This window comes from Peromyscus eremicus, chromosome 12 (assembly GCF_949786415.1).
Source record: "Peromyscus eremicus chromosome 12, PerEre_H2_v1, whole genome shotgun sequence".
NCBI lineage: Eukaryota > Metazoa > Chordata > Mammalia > Rodentia > Cricetidae > Peromyscus > Peromyscus eremicus.
This window is the reverse complement of record NC_081428.1, coordinates 8093668-8113227: the sequence shown is the minus strand read 5'-3', so window position 1 is coordinate 8113227 and position 19560 is coordinate 8093668. Positions and strand designations below refer to the sequence as shown.

General features: G+C 45.7%; 1 long non-coding RNA gene across 2 annotated transcripts; it reads right to left on the bottom strand.

The window, feature by feature from the left end:
• Positions 1-866: 866 nt before the first annotated feature.
• Positions 867-2291, bottom strand: LOC131922948 (uncharacterized). 2 transcript variants are annotated; one of them, XR_009382442.1, is made up of 3 exons: positions 2152-2291; positions 1084-1206; positions 867-979 (listed from the first exon to the last, which is right to left on the bottom strand). It is a non-coding gene; the product is annotated as an uncharacterized LOC131922948 (long non-coding RNA). The 2 variants fall into 2 exon arrangements; XR_009382443.1 differs by lacking the exon at positions 2152-2291 and adding an exon at positions 1292-1352.
• Between the last annotated feature and the right edge of the window lie 17269 nt (positions 2292-19560).

Below are 19560 nucleotides of genomic sequence, written 5' to 3'. Positions count from 1 at the left end.
AAACTACACAGTGTTTTTGCAATAGAAACACTCCCAGCGGAAGCCTGAGATCTAGAACCATCCCCTGAAGCTGATTCTTCCTCAGATGCATCAGGAACTTGGACCATGCCTTCAGAGAGCTCAGAGCCGCTGTAAGGAGGCCCAGATTGATCGATGTCCATCCATGAGTGTGGGGACCAGTTCCCTTCCAAGAGAACAGTACTGGCTGGTTTTGTGTGTCAACTTGACATAAGCTAGAGTCATCAGAGAGGAAGGAGCCTCAGTTGAGGAAATGCCTCCATGAGATCCAGCTGTAAGGCATTTTCTCAATTAGTGATCCATGGGGGCGGGTCCAGCCGACTGTGAGTGGTGCCATACCTGGGCTGGTGGTCCTGGATTCTATAAGAAAGCTGGCTGAGAAGACATGGGAAGCAAGCCAGGGAGCAGCACCCCTCCATGGCCTCTGCATCAGCTCCTGCCTCCAGGTTCCTGCCCTGTTTGAGTTCCTGTCCTGACTTCCTTCAGTGTTGGACTACAATGTGGAAGCGTAAGCCAAATAAACCTTTCCTCCCTAACTTGCTTTTGGTCATGGGCTTTTGTCACAGCAATAGAACCCTAACAAGACAAATTGGTACCAGCATAGCTGGGTATTCCTGTGACAGACTTGACCACGTTTTGGGGACGATTGTGGAAAGACTTTAAAACTTAGGGCTAGAAGGGCCATTGAGTATTGAGTTCTGTGAGACACTCTTCACCCTCAGGTTTCCATGCCTCTCCTTTACTCTCTTGTTGATTTTTTTGGTGACTGCAAGTTCTTCATTTGGTAAAAATCAGTAAGTCGAAGTTTTCCACAATGTTTATTGACTCACGTGTGTTCTTTAAGAAATCTTCATTCTTAGGTCAGGAAAACATGTCCCTGCTTTTGTCTAGACGGCTGTTTTACTAATCCCATTTAGATTACAACGGGTAGGGAGCTGGTTTCTGAGTATGTCCTCGGGTGCTAGCAAGAGAAACACTTTTCAGTATGAAGCGTTCATTGGCCCAGACTCTGTCTTAATCTGTATTTCTATTACTATAACAGGATACTCCCAAAGAGTCCCTTACCATGAGGAGAGGTTTGCTTTGGCTCGTGGTTCCAGAGGCCAGGAGATTCATCATCAGGCTGCTGTGTCTGGTAAAGGTCTTGTGCTGGGTCATCTCACAAAATAGAGAGACACATGGGCTGATCTGCAAGAGGCAAAACCCGGAGAGCAACATTGCTTTGTAAAACAGCACAGTCCCATACTATCTGTCCAGCCCCATGAGAATTTACCCAGTCCTGCAAGAAACATCACAAATCCATCTTCAAACTGTAATCACTTCTGAAAGGCCCCACCTCCCAGCCCTGTCACCATGGCAATCAACTTCAACATGTCAGAGAGGCCCAACCACTCTCAAACAATAGCTGAATGGTTTCTTACAAATGTTGCCATTTCTCCTCTGCTCTGTGGTGGAAGTCTTTCATACACATCAAAACCAAGTGTCAATACATGGCTCCATGCTTGGACTCATGATTCTGTTCCACTGGCCGGTCTGTGGTTGTGTTGGTCTCACACTGTCTTGGCTGCTGTGGCTTTCCAAGTCTCAATAGCCAGCAGGGTGGACCCCTGTCTACAGAGCTCTTCAGGTGCCTCAGCTGTACTTGAACTTGAGAATCGCCGTGCACACTTCAGGACTTCCCTGTCTTCTCCAGCAGCACCTAGCTTTTTACTGTAATCACATCTACTCTATGACACAACTGCACTGATCTATTAGTGGGAATAGACAAACCTTCACACCCTAGACCAGCGCTTCTCAACCTTCCTAATGCTGTGATCCTTTAATACAGTTCCTCATGCTGTGGTGACCCCCAACCATAAAATTATTTTCTTGATACTTCATAACTGTAGTTTATAAAGTTATGTATCATAATGTGAATATCTGATATGGAACCCCTGTGAAAAGGCCATTTGACCCTCCAAGGGGTTGTGACCCACAGGTTGAGAACCACTGACCTAGAAGCTTCTACTTTATAAACCAATGCAAATTTCATTTTGTAATAATATTTTCTATCTTTCCATATAGAGGTCTTATGTATTTTTTTTTAACAGTTGTTTCTAAGATTTGGGATTCTCAGTGCTGTGAAGGTCTGACCTTCTTTCTGATTTGATCCTCTGATGAAGAATGACGTCTGAATCCTTAAGCTAGTGCAGGCATACATGAATACTTTTGATTGTTGGTTTTATACATATCTTGAGCTTGTCCAGAAGCCACCAAACTAAATATTGGCTCAGTCACATCCCTCTGGAGGTCCAGGGAAGGAACCTTCTTTTATTCTTCCAGATTCTGGAACCTCCAGGAGTCCCTCAGCCTGTAACATCACACCCACAATCTCTACATATTTGTATAATGCCTTCTGTGTGTCTGCTTCTCAAATGTTCCCTCTTTCTCCTATAAAGGTACTTATCATTGGATTCCCCCCCCCCAACCCTAGGATGATCTTATTTCAAGATCCTGAACTTGCTTACATCTACAAAGACCTTATTTCTGTGTGAGGTCACATTCCAGGTATTGGGAATTAGGAATTGGACATTAATTTTGTGAATGGTGACAGTAGCATTCAAACACATATGAAGATATGTGTACATATGTTTATGCACATATTCCATTATTCACTGCTATAACTTGGATCTGGATTACTCCCAAAGGCTTAGTCCTTGGGGTGATGTTGTGAAGAGGTAGTGAAGTCTTTTGGGAAGTTCTTGGTCACCAGGGCCATGCCTTTAAAGAGGATTTTGTGACCCTAGTCTTTTTTATCTACTTCTCCATTTCAAAAGATTTGTTTATTTATGCCCATGTTACTTACTTTTCTGTTGCTATGATAGAACCTCACAACTGAGGCAGACAACAAGGGTTTATTTGGGCTTACGGTTCCAGAGGGATAAGTGTCCATCACATCAACAAGCAGTGGGCATGGTTGCTAGAACAGAACCACACGAAGCAGAGACAGTGAACCGGAGGTGGCTCCAGGATTTAAGCTCTCAAATCCCATCCCAAGTGATGCACTTCCTCCAGCAAGGCCACAGTTCCTAAACCTTCCCAGTCAGTGCCACCAACTGGGAATCAAGTATTCAAAAGCCTGGGGCAATGGGGGCCATTTTTCATCCAAGCCACCACAATGTGTGTGTGTGTGTGAGAGTGTGCATCAGTGTATACATGTATGTATATGTGCACGGGCATGTGTTTGTGTATCTCTGTGTGTGTGTGTGTGTGTGTGTGCCTGTATGTGCCTGTATGTGCATGCCAAGGCAAGAAGAGAATACTGATTATTCTCTGTCTTTTTCTACCCTTTCCCTTTGAAGCAGGATCTCTCCCTGAACCTGGAGCTTATATCTGTCCATCTAGGCTGGAAACCAGTGAGTCCCAGGGATCCTGCTATTTCTGCCTCCTCAGGCTAATAGCTGGGGTTATAGACATGCATGGACACTGGGCTCTCTCACTGGCCCCCTCCCTTCTGTTTTCTGGTTGTGTTGGTCAATGTTATCAACTTAAGAGGATCTAGAATCTAGAAGACAAGCTTCTGGGCATGCCTGTGAAGGATTATCTTGATAAGTTAAAGGCCTTTAACTGTGGTCTGCACCATTCTACAGGCTGGGATCCTGGAGTGAATAAAAAGGGAGACAATAATGGGACTTGAGAGATCATCCTTTCAGAATACCCAAGTTCCCTACCCAGAACCCACATTTCAGCTCATAATCTCCTGTGACTCCAGTTCCAGGGACCCCAGTGCCCTCTTCTGGCTTCTGCAAACATGTGCAATGAATGCACATGGTGCATGCACACACACTCAGGTGCACACACACATATACATATAAAGTGATTTTAAAAAAGAGAAAACTGAATGGTCACAAGCATTCATCATTCTCTGATTCATGAATGTAGATTCAACGTGACCAGTTCCTCAAGTGTTGTGATTTCTCTTACCATTTATTATAATATAAAAGTCGGGGACAAATACAACAATAAGAACCTGAGACAATCACCGCAGCTGCCACGCCACACCCGCCATGCCACCGTTTGCTTCCCTGCTTAAAAGAGGGCCCAAGCAACTTCCTGTCCGCCTCCCCTTCTGAGGGGAGACATTCTTTCTTCCATCCCGACCAGCTGAATGTAAACCCCGCCCCTGAACCAATGCCTGACTCTAACTGGACATCAAGCCACAGCATAGATAAGATTCCAGTAACACTCATGCTCCTGCCTCATGACCTCCCTCCCATGATGTGAACCAGACTGTAAACCCTCCAACCCTGTACCCCCCTTAAGTTGTCTTCGTCAGAGTATTTTTATCACAGCAACAGAAAAGTAGCTTCACCACACGCTCCCACCATGATGTGCCGCTACGGCTCCCCAAACAATGGGACCGGTCCTATACTGGAACCTCTCGAACTGAGACAAATCAACCTCTTTCTCTGTATAAGTGGGTTGTTTCAAGTGTTCTGGTTCAGTGGTGGAAAGCTGACTCACACGTTCACCTGTAAGGTTCTGCACCTTGCTCTTGTTCACTTAGCAAAATGTCTGAAATGGTTCCCTCTCAGCCCTTCGGGAGTCCCTGCACTCTGAGTGAGTGTGAAATATTGTCTAGTGGGGGAAATGCCACTGCAGAGGGTCTACCTATTGCTAGGCATTTGAGAGCCTGCTGAGTCCTGTTGAGGCAGGTGGCCCTTCTGGGCAGGCTATGTCAATGCTGACCTTCAGCTTCTCCTCTGTAAAGTGGGTGGTAAAGAGATGATCACAGGCCGCCTTCGGGACCTGCTGTTCTTCCGTCCACTTCCTGTCTGCTCTCTGAGTTCTGTGGCCATGGTGTCCCTGATTTGCTTTGCTCCTTGACTGGGTCATAGATCAACAGTAAGATTTATGGGGGAGGAAGAGGGAAGTGATGGGAGTGACAAAGGATCCAGATTCACTTTATTGAAGCCAGAGAAGAGGGCAGAGGAAGGTTCCGGAATGAAGTCCAGATGGTTGGATGCTCCTGTGAACGCCGGGGCTGTCAGAGGAGTGAGACTTCCAGATGCCCTCCGCCTGCAGCACCGAGTCCCCATGGAAGCGAAGCAAGGCCATCCCCAGCCTTCATGGGGCCCCATTTACTTTCCCACATCTTGCCTTTGTTTTCACAATCCTCTCAGTGACCTCCACGCTTCAAATAAAAACCAGATGTTCCCCGGCTCAGTCCTGTGAGTGCTTTTCTGAAACTCCTCTGAGCCTCTCAAACCTCAGGTGGCTGCCAGCAGGGTGAAGGTGCTCAAACCCCACTGCAAAATCAAGTGTCACAATATTATGGTCCAGCATGAGGTAATCACAGTAATTTCCCTTTCCTCCAGGCAGCCGGATCATCCTCCGGCATTTTGGTATTCAGGTTGTTGGGGATCTGGGTGCATCTTCCGTTCCATGCTTTGCCCTTGGTTTGGCAGTCTTCTGGTGAGAACCTGTCTTTATTCCCTTAGGTCACTGGGCATGGATTTGTTGTGCTCTGTAAGCCAGCCAGTCCCCATCTGCTGCCCAGCTAATATATTCTGGAGCTTTAATAGGTGTCTTAGAGTTCCTATTGCTATGCTGGAACACCATGTCCAAAAGTAAGTTGGGGAGAAAAGGATTTATTTGGCTTACACTTCTACATCATAGTTCATCACTGAAGGAAGTCAGGGTAGAAAGGAACTCAAACAGGGCGGGAACCTAGAGGTAGGAGCTGATGCAGAGGCCATGGAGAGGTGCTGCTTGCCCACTTGCTCCCTATGGCTTGCTCAGCCAGCTTTCTTATAGAACCCAGGACCACCTGCCCAGGGATGGCACCACCCACAAAGAGCTGGGTCCTCCCCTACCAATCACTAATTAAGAAAATGCCTTATGACCTTGTCTACAGCCCTATTTTTTTGTTTGTTTTTTTGAGACAGGGTTTCTCCGTGTAGTTTTGGAGCCTGTCCTGGATCTTGCTCTGTAGACCAGGCTGGCCTTGAATCCACAGAGATCCATCTGGCTCTGCCTCCCTAGTGCTGGGATTAAAGGCGTGCACCACTGCCGCCCGGTATTTACAGCCGTATCTTATGGAGGCATTTTCTTAACTGAGGTTCCCTCCTCTCAGATGACTTTAGCTTGTGTCAAGTTGACATAAAACTATCGAGCAGAATAAGAGAACAGTGTACCTAGGACGGGGCAATGCATATCAAAACTGTGTCCCCCCTGCTGACCTTCCTCTCCAGAAATGCTATTTTGTTTGTAAACTTTTTAGACAGCAGAGAAAAAATCAGGGCCAGGTACAGGTGTAAAAGGGATAACAGAGGTTTGGAGTCAGGAGACTTCCTGCTAGCTCTAGCATCTCCATCTCGAGCTGTACCTTCATAGACATTGACTTTCTGGGTCTCAGTTTGATTGCTCAGGCTATGGAAGGCATCGGGAGTAGCCTGAGTTCTCTGGAGGCTTATGGACTAAAATGGACGCAGGCATGGAAGCAGTTGAAAAGGAACTTTAGGTGTTTGGATAGATCTGTAGGGGTGGTTGGGAGGGTGCCTTGGGGGAAGCTCAGTTCTCCGATCACTGCGGAGACAGAGTGGGATGCACCGAGTGCTGAGAGGTGTGTGCCTATTTACTCGGTGGACAGAATGGAAGGGTGTTCTTGGAGGAAGCAAAGGAGAAGGACACGGAAGTCTGTCAATCTTGGTGTGCTGGGGAATGGCCAGTAATGTAATGTGACTTGAAGATGAGGAGCAGGAGGCAAGGGGAGGAGACGGGGCGGGGAGAGTGTGCTGTTTGAGCTTGGATTCTACTCCTAGGATGTTGGTTGTCCACGGACATTTTTAAAACTGTAACCACGCAGAAGACAGAGTTGTTAGCGGTACCTTTCAGGCAGAGGCCAGGCACACTGCTGAACACTGTAAGTCCACAAGATATCCTGTGTCAACGAAGAGTCATCCGGTCCCGAATATCAGTAGTGCCCATTTGAGATCCCTAATTCTAAGAAAACAAGGACTGCTGGAGCGTTCTAAGTGATGGAGGGAGCAGCCACAGCTTCCTTCTGAGGAAAGAGTGAAACGGTGCATTGAAGAGGAAGGAGAGCTGGGGTGTCGAAGGCTGCCCATCGCCCCAGGGCCTCCCACCCGAATCTAGCTTGTCACGTGCTTTCTGATGGCCTACAGGCTAAAACTACGTTTTATGTTCTTCAATAGTTGAAAAAACAAAAGAAGAACAATATCCTGTGATGTACACAAATAACTAATAGGTAAGACTGAAATGGCAACATCCACAAATAGTCCAGTTGGAACGCAGTCACATTTATTTGCAGTCTATCTAGGGCTGTTTTGAGCTATTACAGTGAAGCTACTAAGACTATATGGTCTGTAAAAATCCTAAATATTTTTTCTATTTCACCCTTTATAAAAATATTTTGCCAAACCCTGACTTAACACAAGACAACAGAAGAAGGGGTAGAAGAAAGCCATGGGGCTGTGAACTATATACAAGAATAGGATTAATTAGTCTCATCAATTAATTAATTGTCCACTATCTGGGTATGGGTGAGAGGAAGAAAGTAATTCTCTAGTTTGAGGAAACTGGTGAGAGAAAAAAAAGGTGGAGTTAATCATTTGGGATCTGGACATGTATGAGTTTAAGTAGTTGAGGTGTTTAGGCTGGATTCACAGGACAGGCTGAGGATAAATATTCACACATCAGGCTGGAAAGATGAATGAAGTCAGTCCCATGATGAAATGGTCCAAGACAATGGCTTGTCATCCATTATGTGTGACAGTATTCTCAGGGGATTCAGTAAAAGCTCTGGCGGTCCCTTTGGGAAGGCAATCTTCACATGGAGAGGGAGAGAGAGACAGCTCAGGGAGTGAGAACATTTGGGCTCCTGCAGAGGATGGGGTTGGGTTTTCAGTCCTCACGCTGAGTGGCTCACAGCTCCCTATAACTCCAGATCCAGGGACTTTGCCACCCTCTCTGGCCTGTTTGCACACCTGCACACATGTGTACATACACATACACACACAAACACAAAACAAAAATCTTTAAAACAAACAAAAAACCCTTTATATGAGGCTGGGTGTGGTGGCGCACACCTTTAATCCCAGGACTCGGGAGGCAGTGGCAGGTGGCACTCCATAAGTGTGAGGCCAGCTTGGTCTGCACAGTGAGCTCCAGGCCAGCCAGAGCTACACAGTGAGACCCTGTCTCAAAAACAAAATTTCACATGGCTTCTGGGCTCCTATGCATTCCTAGAGACACAAAAAAGCACATGACCTAGAATGGAACTCGAGAGCAAAAGCGGGACTCCGCATAGCATTGGGGAGCCTCAGCCTGCCAGCATGGTTAGAAATGCGGGATCCTGTGCTCTGCAGCCAGAGAGCTGGGGTGCTCTGTGAACTGAGACCAGGTGGAGAATGCGCACGAATGGATGGGAGGTCCGACAGCACTCTGTGCTACAGGGCAGATGGCCACAGAGGTGGAAGGTGCTTCCTGGGGGTGTTGGTGGTCATTGTGAGTGAGATTTCCTGGACTTCAGGGATGCTGTTTTGGATAAATATCTCAAAGCCAGTGTGTGAAGGCCTTGGGTCCCAGATCATGGCATTATTGGGAGGTGGTGGAAGCTTCAGGAGGTAATGCCCAGTGGAAGAGGTTAGGGCACAGCAGACACACCCTTGAAGGGCGTATTGGGACCCTAGCACCTTCCTCTTTCACGTCCTCACACTTGGCCATGGGTTGAGTGTAGCATGAATCTTAAAAGGTCTTATTAATTAAATCAAACCTAAGGCCAGTTATTGGGGTGAATGCTGAAAGATCAGAGAAGCAGAACAAGCCACAGCTACCTCACCTTGCCAGTTCCTCAGCTGATCCTGTTTCCTCAGGCTGGAAACCTCTGAGTCCTCATATCCGAATGGATCTCAGCTGAACTGCTGCTAGAAGCCTAAAAGCTTAACCAGCCAAATGCTTCTAGTTTCTGGTCTTCACGCCTTATATACCTTTCTGCTTTCTACCATCACTCCCTGGGATTAAAGGCTCACTTTCTGGGATTAAAGGTGTGTGTCACCATGCTTGGCTGTATCCTTGAACACACAGAGATCCAGGTAGATCTCTGCCTCTGGAAAGCTAGGATTAAAGGTGTGTGTCACCATGCTTGGCTTTATCCTTGAACACACAGAGATGCAGGTAGATCTCTGCTTCTGGAAAGCTAGGATTAAAGGTGTGTGCTACCACTGCCTAACCTCTATGTTTAATATTGTGGCTGTTCTGTCTCTGACCCCAGATAAGTTTATTAGCATGCACAATATTTTGGGGAACACAATACCACCACAGGTGAGCAAGCTGCTTCTACCACACCTCCTACCATGCTGTCCTGTGCTGACATAGGCCAAAGCCAAAGGAAGTTATCAGTCATGGCCTGAAACATCCAAAACTGTGAGTCAAGTCCAACCTTCCTTCCTGTCTTAGTTAGGGTTTCTATTGCTGTGAAGAGATACCATGACCACAGCAATTCTTAGGAAGGAAAAACATTTAATTTGGGTGGCTTACAGTTTCAGAGGTTGAGTTCATTATCATCATGTTGGGACATATAGGTAGCATGTAGACAGACATGGTGCTGGAAAAGGATCTGAGAGTTCTACATCTTGATCCACAGGCCAGAGGAAGTGAACCGTCTACCACACTGAGTATAGCTTGAGCAAAGGAGACCTCAAAGCCTCCCCCCCACACACACACTTCCTCCAACAAGGGCACACTTATTCCAAAAAAGGCACACCTCCTAACAGTGCCCCTCCCTTTGGGGGCCATTTTCTTTCAAACCACCATACTTCCCTTAAAGCTGATGGAGCTGAGGTATTTGATACAGAAAGCTGATCTATAGAAGGGGAAGGAAAAGACAGAGATACGCTGATGACTACACCCGAGTGGGAATGAGGAAGAGCAGACAACTAGCACAGGACCTTCTTTGGAGGCATTTGGGTGCAGGGAAAAAGGAAATCTCTGGCCACAGCTGTGGAGTGAGTACACGGAGCAAGGACAGTCAGTGTGCATTGCTAGGATTGTCTCTCAGGGACAGACGAGTTCTGCAGTATGCTGGAGACACTGAAAAGAGAGAGGAGGGAAGAGGAAAAGAGCGACCAGATTAGGTACCAGGAACAACAGTGCAGAGCAACAGGGGGCGTGTGAGCAGGGCAATGGGGAGATCTGGAGCTTCCATGCCCACCCTCAACTTTCTACACCCCCTTCTCCTTAACGAACAATGCCTCATGCACTCACTACAACCCACGCCACTTCTGCCCAGTATCTATGGTTCCTCTAGCAATTCCTGCAAAGCTGTGCTAGACACTGATCCGCCTGGAAAGTGTTTTGAACTGTAGTCAAAATACTTTCACATAACTCTAGTCTCATCAGAGAAGCCTGAAGCCTGAGCAGTCTTGGAGCTGACACAGAATGATGTTACTAGCTGCACTTAAGGGAATGATAAGTTCAGCGTTGATATTTTAATTGGGGTCTTCTCATTGAGTGTCAGGTAGTAAAATTTTAAGGTATTTGGACAGATTGTCTATGCACTGTGTCAACTGAGAAGTATAAATTCATAGGTATTGCTGAATTTAATTACTCTATAGCAGAGAAATACAAAGGTCTGTGATGACTATACAAGTTGTCAGTCTGCCTACATTTCCAGATTACTTGCTAAAATACTCCTGCAAGTTCTGGGTATAAGAATTTTTTTTAGTCCCCAATCAATGCACCTCCCAGCTTTCGCACGCACCCTTTGAACCTGGGCAGTCTATGCCTCCCTGTCCATCAATCAAGTGTGGCTGAACCAACACTATCCCTGTTCTGAACTTGTATTGTTAAAAGGCCCAACAGCTTATGCTTTTGAGATCTTGGAGAAATCAACTGATATATTTGAAGGCCAAGTTCCCTGAAATGAACTCACTAGGAGGAAACCCAGGCTAATCATGAAAAGAAGGCACAAGGACAAGAACCAAGGGCCTGCCTCATCCCTCCAACAGTGCCAGCCACGGGCCCAGGCCCATGACCCAAGTTGAACTATTCCAGCCACTCCAGCTGTTCAAGTTAGCCAAGATGACTCCTGGTGGAGGGCAGGCAGGCTGTCCCCACAGCACACATTGATGCAAACACTAACGCTGCAGCTGCTTAAAGACACTGGGCTTGGAGAGCATCGTTTTGCAGCAACAGACTGCAAAGGATGGGAATGGAGGGAACTCACGCAGAGGGAATGGTTGGGTCAGCTGGTTCGCTATGGGTGGGGGACAGAGGGCAAACTTAGAGCCTTGGCTTTAATGCGAAGAAAGATTAATTCTGAAGATTATTCATAGAACATTTCTGTTGGATGCAAGATGCACCATTCAAACTCTTTCATCATCGGATTTGGATCTACTTGGCTATAACAATGAAGATGGAGTAGGACATACATATTGTATTTAAATGTACACTTTATATATAGTATACATTTTAATATATAAATGCTATACAATATAATTACATAAAAAAGAGAAAACAAAAGTTACCCACAGTTCCACCATATGGGTTACCATTTTTATTCTTCTCGGGTGTCTGCGATGTCCTATGTCTGCTGATAATCATAAAATGGGCTGATATTGTTTGATTTCTGTACAATTTTGCTTTACTCAACACTTTATGATGACTGTTTTTCATGTCTATCAAAACGCATGGATTGTGGCTGCTCAAGCTGACATGAACTGATGCATTATTATTTGTCCAACAAATTCATTATTATTAGGTACTGAGGCTGTTTCCAACATGTCAGCTCCATAATGAATGCTTCAGTGAACATCTTTGCAGCCAAATCATCATGCACATATTTAAAAAGTAGAACGTACTTATTTGAAAAGAACTGCTTGGTAAGTAAGTTCACATGTAGGCAGACTTTTTGATATGAAATTTCAAATTACTCTCAAGAAAGGAAATGAAATTCTCCTCCTCCTCAGAGGCATGAGAACATCTTCCACTGTTTGTGGTTCTCTGTGACTATAGATTCTGGTTTTTGTTTTCAAAGAAGGCCCTGTTTTGTGCAGATTATTTTAAAGAACAGCTTGGCTGGAGGGATGGCTTGGCAGTTAAGAACACTGGCTGCTGTTCCAGAGGACCTGGGTTCAATTCTCAGCACCCACGTGGTGTCTCACAGCCATCTGTAACTCCAGTTCCAGGGAACCGATTGCCTTCTTCTGGCCCCCATGGATGCTACACTTACATTGTGCATAAACATACATGCAGTCAAGGCACCTGTGCACATGGAACTTAAACACTGAAGGAGTGAGAGAGAAAGTGGGGGAGGGAGAACATTAAGTTGGAGGGACATAGGGTAGGGCAGCTAGTAAATGTTTTAGGCTTTGGTGTACAACAGTCAAAGTCAAGAATATTGTGCACAAATAAACACAGCCCTATGAGAATGTGAAAACTATTTGTAGGGGCAGGACTTGGCGCGTTAGCAGTAGGGACAGGACTTGGCACAGTAGCTGTAGGGACAGGACTTGGCACAGTAGCTGTAGGGTCAGGACTTGGTACATTAGCTGTAGTTTGCTGACTCACTGTTCTGAATCCTGGTCTGTCTGTGGGCACTTCATGGGGTCATCTCTGAGGATCCATCATGGTGAGGTCATTCTTATGGAGGAACTTTGAAAAAAAGTCCCCAGTGGGAGAATTTACTCAGATCCTAGGTTACTGTCAGTCTGTGTGATCTACTGAAAAACACTTCAATCAGAAATCAGTGTGGAGGGTCTCCAAAAAGCTGGAAATAGTCTTATGGTCTACCTTATGACCCATCTAAACCATTCTGGGCATAAACCCTAAGGAATCTATATTCTGTTATAGAGAAACCTGTTTATCCGTGTTAATTACTGCTGTATTCATAATATACAGGAAATGGAAACAACCTAGATATCCATCAACTGATGAATGAATAATGAAAATGTGGTACATTTACACAATGGAATATTATACACCTGTTAAGGAAAACAAAATTATGAAAACTTCTGGTAAATGGATGGAGCTGGAAACAATCATTCTGAGTGAGGTAACACAGACCAATAAAGACAAACATCTCTGTTTTTTTTTTTTTTTAATTTGTGGATGTTAACATTGAATCTTCAGATAGGTGTAACCCATTTGGAATGCTCATGGAGGTCAGGGAATCAGTAAGAGGCCATGGTGGGGCACAGGACTTAAAGGAAGGAAGACAGAATACAGCGATATAAGGAGGGAAAAAAGTATAATGGGACAGGAAGGGTTAAGCTGGTTGAGGGGTTGGGAGGACAGGGTAAAGGAGGAAATAGGAGGAGGAATAAATAACACTAAAGACCTTTCCAAAATGTCATGTGAAAACCTACTACTGTAGAGACTTCCTAATATATATACATACACACATATAAAAAGAATTTAAATGGAGTCACCCTAGAAAGGGATGACAGTGATAACAGTGTCCCAACTAGACACCACAGACCAACACATGTCAGGAAAGGGTTACCCCTTTTGTAGTTGCTGGCCTGTGAGTCCTCATACACCCCTAAACATTACAGGCCATTGCCAATGCTTTTGGTTACCATCCGGAACTTGACATTAAGACTGTTGTTGAAGACACCACATTCTTGAGTCATAGAACATGGAGAAATCAAGCGGGTACTCACTTGGAAGCTTCCTGCCTACTGGATAGCTGTCACAGTGCAGGAAGGTGCTGCACATACTGCCAGAGGAGGAAAGTGATCAATTTTAACCAGCTGTGAACCCTGCAAGATACAATAACAGCTGGCCTGACAACACATACCCACTGGGGCAAGAGTGGCATGGTTGTCATAGGAGTAACCAACCATTTTCTGCTTGACTTTAGGGCCAACTCCACAAGATGAAACTTTTGGTTGACACAGTTATTTGGGCTGAGAATGTGTAGCTAGACAGGTCATGGGTCCCAGAGGAGAATCTCCTACTATTATTCTTCTAACTGGGCATAGTATTAAACCACAAGTACTGATGACTTATCATTACATCCTGTCTTAGTTAGGTTTTTTTTTTTGTTGTTGTTGTTTTAAAGAGACATTATGACCAAAGAAACTTAAAAAAGAAAGCATTTAGTTGAGGGTTTACAGTTTAAGAGGGTGAGTCCATAACCATTATGGTATGGCAACAGGCAAGCATGTTATTGGAGTAGTATCTGAAAGATCCACAAGCAGGAGGTGCACACACACACACACACACACACACACACACACAGAGACACACAGAGAGACAGAGAGACAGAGAGAGAGAGAGAGAGAGAGAGAGAGACATAGGGAGAGAGAGAGAGAGAGAGAGAGAGAGAGAGAGAGAGAGAGAGAGAGAGAGAGAGAAACTGGGCCTGGTGTTGCATTTTGAAACCTGAAAGCTGACCCGCATTGAAGCACCTCCTCCAACAAGGCCACGCCTCCAAATCCTTCCTAAACAGTTCACCAACTGTTCCAATATGAACCAAACATTCAAGTGTGAGCCTACAAAGTTCATTCTCATTCAAACCACCACACACCCATAGATTAGTGAATGAATGCCTCAGCCCTCAGCAGAGACGCTCCCTTTTGCAGCAGATGGCAATAAAACACCGAGATCTACAACTAGTCAAGGAGCAGTGAACAAGAAATTGCAGAACACTCAGCCCTAAATGGGACATCTACATCACATCCCCTCCTTCAAGGCTCACGGCTCACTGAGGGAAAGGGGGCAGAAAGATTGAGTCAGAAGTGGTGGATGGCCACACTGCAAGGTGTTTTTCTGCACCCAACAGGGTAGTTACATGTTTGAACTAACAGCAATTGTGACAAGAACTGTATGAGCTCAAGCAAAACAAAATCCCAGCATGGAGAGAGGAGGTGGGCTTAGAGTCCCACGCCTAGCTGAGGAACTATGGGCAGTTGATAGACACTGAGGGAAGAAGCATGCGTCCGTGCTCCAGTGTAAGCCACACATCCAAGAGTTATGAGCCACACAAAGCAGACTCATGGGTTTAAAAGAAAAAGAGTACATGAAGTGGGGTGGGTTGGGAAGCAGGAGCTGCATTGCAAGGCCTGGGCAGGGGAGGGGATGAATACGATCAAAACCCATTGTATGAGATCCTCAAAGACCTAATTAGAAAACACAACCCTGGCTCAGACTAAAGCAGGCTGTTTGCGGGAGTGTTATGTAAATTTGTTCTCAGGGCTAAGGAGAACTTTGTCAATGGGAGCCTGCACATGTCGCCTGTCATGTTACCGGGGCTCATTCTGTTTATTTTATAAGACGAAGGATTTTTTTCTCTTTCCATGTAAGTATTACATAGTCATAAAAATAATTAGAGGCACTAATATGTTCACCCAGAAGAACCACCTGTATTAATATTTTGGTTAAATTTCTTGTAGAAGTTGGGGTTGGGGGAGAAGGAAGGGGAAGAAAGACCCTCCCAAACTGGGAGAAACTATGTATAACGGGGCGGGGCTTTCTCTATCGTTAGTTCCAAGCGTGATTGCTGACTCTCTGGCACAAGGATGTGTGCTTTTTCAAGTCAAGTCCAGGGAATGGACATTTGAGCCTTTCTCAATTCCCCAGTGTTATAAATAACAATACGAGTGTCTGTGGGACTTTATCGATGTTTTCACATCTTTTATTACTTCCTTTCTAAGGCTCCAAGGGTGGGAGCCGCTGTTGAAAGGGCATTTCCTATCTCCCAGAGGCGTGTCTGTGTGTTTCCAGAAAGCCTGCGTCTGCTCACTGCACTGTGCTGGTGTGATTACGATCACAGCCCTAGGAAAACCCTGTTATCTAAAAGTATTAGCTCATTTTGATAAGTAAAATGATATTGTTGCTTGACACACTATGGATTTAATTTCCAGCTGTTTCCATCTTTGTATACGTGCACTTTCCACTTGATTTACTTTATGAGACACACATTTGCCCTCCTGGCTCATTTTGTTGTTAGCTCCATTTCCTTCTAAGGATCCTTTAAACATTAACAGTGTGAACTACTGCACAGATACGTACTGCCTCTGGTGCCAACCTTTGTGATCCACCTCTTAGGTGTGTCTTTCCGGCATGAAGAAGTTCTTAGTTTTATCTCACCAGTCCCAGGAGGCTTTTCTCTGTGGCTCCTTCCCTGGCTTTCATGTTTGGGAAGCTCGTCGGGGGGATCATCCCCTAACCCATAGCACCTTTGAAGTTTCCTTTTGAATGGCTTCCTGTTTTATGTTTAATTCTTTAAGTCATCTGGAATTAATTTTGGTCTAGGTTGAAGTCAAAGATCTGACTTGATCCCCCTGCCCTGCAAAGCCAACCATTTGATCTGGTTCTACTCACTAATTCTCCCCACACGCTTAATGTGTGTGACTTTCTCTTACTCTGAAAGCTGGAATGGAGGAAGGAGAGAGGAGGAGGGGGTTGGGGAAAGTAGGGGGAGATTGGCCAGCCACACAGCAAAGCGATACAGCAGTAGACGTTGCACAGATTGTTGTCCTTGCTGATGTGACCTACACACGTGATCTCCCATGAGGCACCAAACTCTCCATCTACATTGCCAATCCCAGAACTGCAGTTCTCAACCAAGAACTGAAGAATTGGCCAGAGCCATTTCTGGCTCCAACTCTGAGACTTCTGATTCTGCTGGCAGTAATGACCAGCTTGGAGGTGAGTGGCATGCCTCATTCTCAGCCGTTCACACAGGCTCTGAAGACATCACTGGTGAAGAGTGCCCTCTAGCCCCCTGCCATGGGCATGAAACACACCCACACTGGGGATGTTCATGCATAGGCTGCATCATGCACGTTTCTTGTCATCTGGAGTTCAGACCCTTGGCCACCATATTAGCAGACTCTGACCTCCCTCGGTGGTTTTTGCTCAACTGTGTTATTCATTTGCGTATCTACAGTGTGGACAGAGGAAAATCCCAGCCAGAACATGCAATACCCCTCTTAGCTGTGCAGGAACGCATAATCAAAAACTTCTGTATAGGTCCAGATGCCGCTATTGTGGTTTGCCTTTGCCGCTGTGATAAAATACGCTACCAAAAGCAACTTAGGAGAGGAAGGGGCTTGTCTTACCGTGGATCCAGAGGGATAGGGTCCATCATGGCGAGGGAGGCATGGCAACCGTGAAGCATGGTGTCAAAAGCAGGAAACTAGCAGCTCATGTTTTCACCCACACACAGGAAGTAGAGAGAGGAAACAGGAAGTGAGGTGAGACTAAAAACTCTCAAAGCCCACCCCCTAGTAATGTACTTCCTTCAGCAAGGCTCTACCCTCTAAAGGTTCCATAACCTCCCCAAACAGTAACACCAACTGGGGCCCAAGTGTTCAGTACACGAGCTGATGAGCAAACATGTCTAATTCAAACCAAAACGGGCTTCCAAAGCTTGTGTTAGAGGCTTGCTTCCCAGCATTATGCCCTTGGAAGGCTGGGGGAACTTTTCAGAGGCGGGGACTATCAGGAGGTCTTTAGGCATGCCCTCAAAGGGGATAGACGGACCCCAGTGCCTTCCTTTCTCTTTCTAGCCATAAGGTGAGTGGCTCTGCTCCGTCACAGCCTCCTTGATCTCAATGTCAGCACCTCCCACAGAGGCCCAAAGCAGAATGGGCATAAGTGGCAAAAACTTCTAGAACTGTTAACCCTTGGAAGCCTTTTCTTCTGGTGCACTGATTACCTTATTTACCTTAGTTATTTGTTATAGTAACAGAAAGATGACAGGCCCATATGTTTCACTGTTATTCTAAACCACAAGGACCATTAAGGGGTCTGTGCTTGAGACTATGGCCTTGCACTCATTCATTTAGCCTGTGAACATTTACTAAACTAGATTTTTTTTTTTTAGGTTCCATAATATAAGTGAACATGAGGCATTGAGGTGAGGGGAATAGTTCAGGCACTTTATAAATATGTGAATTTTAAATATGTTAATTTATAAAATTTGCTATAATTACACTTGTTTTTATTTTATTATAGGCAAACAGAAAAAAAATTACAAAATGTGTCTTGGCTAGGTTTCTGGTTAAACTGCTAACCTGTTCTAAGTCTTACCCAAGGAATGTCAGCCCTGAGAGTCCTGTCAGTCCATCGTGCCTCAGTTTCCTATCCACGTTCACAGCCCTTCACAGTCAGTGCATTCTGCCCCCTTTGGTCCCATTCTCCAAAGCATTGATCCATGCATCACGGATTGACATTTCTTGTGCATGCTATTGGCATTGCCTTAGTTCATTTTGTGTGACTATAACAGAACGCTAGAGGCTTGTGAATTTAGAAGGAAAAGAACTTTATTCCTTACAGATTTGAAAATTGAGGAATCTGATGTCAAGGGGTTGGCAGCTAATGAGGGTCTTCTTGCATCATACCCTGGTAGTTGTGGTTTACATGAGAATGGCCCCATAGGCATGTGTTTGAATGCTTGATCCCCGTTGGTGGCACTGTTTGGGAAGGATTAGGAGGTGTGGCCTTGTTGGAGGAGAGGTGTCACTGTGCAGGGGTGGGGGTTGGATGGGAGGGACCGAGCTTTCAGAAGACATTCCCGGGGTGCTTCTGCCTCCTTCTTGCAGTTTGGCACGCCCTCCCTCCACCATCATAGACTCCAACCCTCTGAACTTGTAAGCCCAATTAAATGCTTTCTTTTATGAGTTTCCTTGACCATGGTGTTTTATCACAGCAATAGAAAAGCAACTAAGAGGGGTAGAGGATGTTATATGATGAGGAAGAATACATAGGGGGGAAAATTAAGCCAAAATGATCCTTTTATCAAGAGCCAACACACTCCCTAGAAACCAGCTGAGGAAGACCAGCAGGGAGCTAAAGATAACCGCTTAATTGGTTCACGAAGGTGGCGCGTCGCGACTGAGTCACCTCTTGATACTGTTCCAGTGCCTGATGTCAACAAGAGTTTTGGCAGAGACCATATTCAGGGGTCTCACCCTTTCAGTCACTCTCCACCTGCTCCTTCCACACTTCCAGTTGCACAGTTACGAAACTGGCACAAGATGCTCTTTGCCCTCATCCCCGAGGGGCACGAGCATGCGGTGTGTATAACTGGGAGTAGGGGATATTTACCTGAGAGCAGCCTTTGATAGAGAGGCCACAGCTGCAGAGAGATGACATTAGAATCATAATAAGCCATCAGAGCTCACCTGGCCCCACAGGGAAAGGCAGAGAGACAGAGAGGGAGACAGTAGATCAGACCAGTGGGACCCAAGCCCACTAACAAGAAAACACTTTCTGAGACGTCTCGTGTTTCCCTCTGCCAACTGCCTTCCCCATAACCTTAGAGATGCAGATAGACCTTCTGGTGGTAGACATCCAGGACCCTCCTTGCACAGTCTTGAGGGAAAAATGTCTGCAGAAAGCATGGGCTTTTGGGTGGGGTGGGGTGGGGTGGTTAGGAAATAAATCTTTTGTTCAGAACATCAATAATTGTATTGAGTCTATGTGGAGATGAGGAGAAACACAAATGGAGTCGCAAGGCTAATCCATTACACCCCCAGGCTAATTAATCCATCACACCCCAAATCTGAGGACTCCCAACTTTGCGCTGAA